The sequence below is a fragment of the Mus pahari genome, unplaced genomic scaffold, assembly GCF_900095145.1.
Source record: "Mus pahari unplaced genomic scaffold, PAHARI_EIJ_v1.1 scaffold_12107_1, whole genome shotgun sequence".
In the NCBI taxonomy this organism is placed as follows: Eukaryota; Metazoa; Chordata; class Mammalia; order Rodentia; family Muridae; genus Mus; species Mus pahari.
In genome coordinates, this window is record NW_018393210.1 from 19,712 (window position 1) to 21,875 (window position 2,164).

At 38.6% G+C, this 2,164-nt stretch overlaps 1 long non-coding RNA gene across 1 annotated transcript in view; it reads right to left on the reverse strand.

The window, feature by feature from the left end:
• LOC110315421 overlaps nucleotides 1-1,761 on the reverse strand; it is a 7,693-nt gene extending 5,932 nt beyond the window's left edge. The window contains exon 1 of the long non-coding RNA XR_002380214.1: nucleotides 1,657-1,761. This is a non-coding gene — a long non-coding RNA (uncharacterized LOC110315421). The remainder of the gene's footprint in view (nucleotides 1-1,656) is intronic.
• Between the last annotated feature and the right edge of the window lie 403 nt (nucleotides 1,762-2,164).

A 2,164-nucleotide genomic window follows, 5' to 3' on the forward strand; every position in this document is an offset into this window, starting at 1 on the left:
GGAGTCCAGCTTCTTGAATTCGTTGTATATATTGGATATTAGTCCTCTATCAGATTTAGGATTGGTAAAAATCCTTTCGTAATCTGTTGGTGGCCTTTTGGTCTTATTGACAGTGGCTTTTGCCTTACAGAAGCTTTGCAATTTTATGACGTCTCTTTTGTCAATTCTTGATTTTATAACACAAGCCATTGCTGTTCTGTTTAGGAATTTTTCTACTGTACCCATATCCTCGAGGCTTTTCCCCAATTTCTCCTCTATAAATTTCAGTGTCTCTGGTTTTATGTGGAGTTTTTTGATACACTTAGACTTGAGCTTTGTCCAATGAGATAAGAATGGATCACATCACATTCTTCTACATGATAACTGCCAGTTGTGCCAGCATCATTTGTTGAAAATGCTGTCTTTTTTCCACTTGATGATTTTAGTTCCCTTGTCAAAGATCAAGTGACCATAGGTGTGTGGGTTCATTTCTGGGTCTTCAATTCTACTCCATTGATCTACCTGTCTGTTGCTGTACCAATACGATGCAGTTTTTTTTTTTTTTTTATCACAATTGCTCTGTAGTACAGCTTAAGGTCAGGCATGGTGATTCCCACAGAGGTTCTTTTATTGTTGAGAATAGTTTTTGCTATCCTAGGTTTTTTGTTAGAAAGAACAATTGGCAAATTTTTCTGGAATTATCCCTTTGTAGATGCACTCCNCCTTCTATTCCCTGCAAGCTAATTAAGAATGTCCTCAGAAAGGGAAGGAATTTCAACCCAGCCAGCTCCTGAAATGGCAAATGTTTATTTCACTTTTGGGGTCTCCTATCCCAACCCTTCTCTGCCCCGAGCATCATGGTATGTAGAAAAGAGGATCTTCCTAGGTTTGGACTAGCCCCTCCCTGTATGGCTGCAATGATGAGTTTTCACCTGTCTTTAAGCTCATCACAGAATTCTATAATTCATGTGACTTTAATAGTCTTTGTTTTATCATACCATCACAGATGTGCCCTTCGGATTATATAAAAATATATTTTGTCATGATGTAGTTACACACAGAAACAATTATATGGCCTTGCTCCTCACCATTCATTAATTCTTTATTTCATGCAACATCAAAATTCATTCCTCATCTTATAATCAACCCTAGCACTGTGTTTACAGTCATTAACATGGAATTTGAGTTGTCTTTATCCCACAACCACATGTCTATAGCTGGACCATGGGAAATTCTGCTTCCTTATTTTCAGCTCTTATAACTATAAATGACTGTAGTCTTCATGGTCTATTTTGTGATCAATTGTTAACATTTCTTGCTTGGTTGGCATTCCATTGTTTAAAATAACTTACAGGCCAAAGGCTGCAGCACAGTCCAATGTTCCTATGTGCAAGAAGGCCGAGGGATGAGCGAGAATCACAGTGCTACTGACTGTGAGAGAAAGTATACTCAATAAGTTTTCTTTAAATAGAAACAGTACAACTGTATGTATCAGTCAATTAACAGAAATGCAGATACCACAGAACCTAAATTCAGAAGCCCATGAAGAGTAAATATATTCAATAGTGTAGCATTAGGAACAGCTTTATAGAACTAAGTTACCATGAACAATAAGAACAGACTATGCATATATCCATATCCGGGCACACGTGCATGTAATCCTTAGTAAATACTAACCACGGGGACGGTGTCATACAGAACTTTAGGATGTGATTCTTCAAGTTTCTTGGTCTTCCTGTCCCAGGAAGCTCCATCCAAAAACAATCCATGAATGTAAACACCTAAATAACAAGGAAAGAAGTTAGCATTCAAAAATGATAGTTGACTGAGCCCAGCATCCGAGATTCCTGTCTGGGGAGAGCAGGCTGACACAGTGCCAGCCGTAGCCTCTCAGGTTCTCTTCATCTCTACCTCCCTTTCCACTATTCAGTGCATACAATAAATTACTGAGTTCTCCTAGATGTAACTAGTAATTCAGATAATAAGAACTGTGGGCAATATGCCTGGAATCACCGACACTAAACAGTAAATAAACTGCCAGTGGCTTCCTCAATTCCCTGTGACATTTAGTTATCAATTTACTTATTGATCTATGAAGACAAGGTTTCAAGGGAGCCAGACAGGCTGTAAGCTCTCAATACCCCGTCTCAGCTTCCTAACTGCTAGTGTTTCACGTCTATCAACA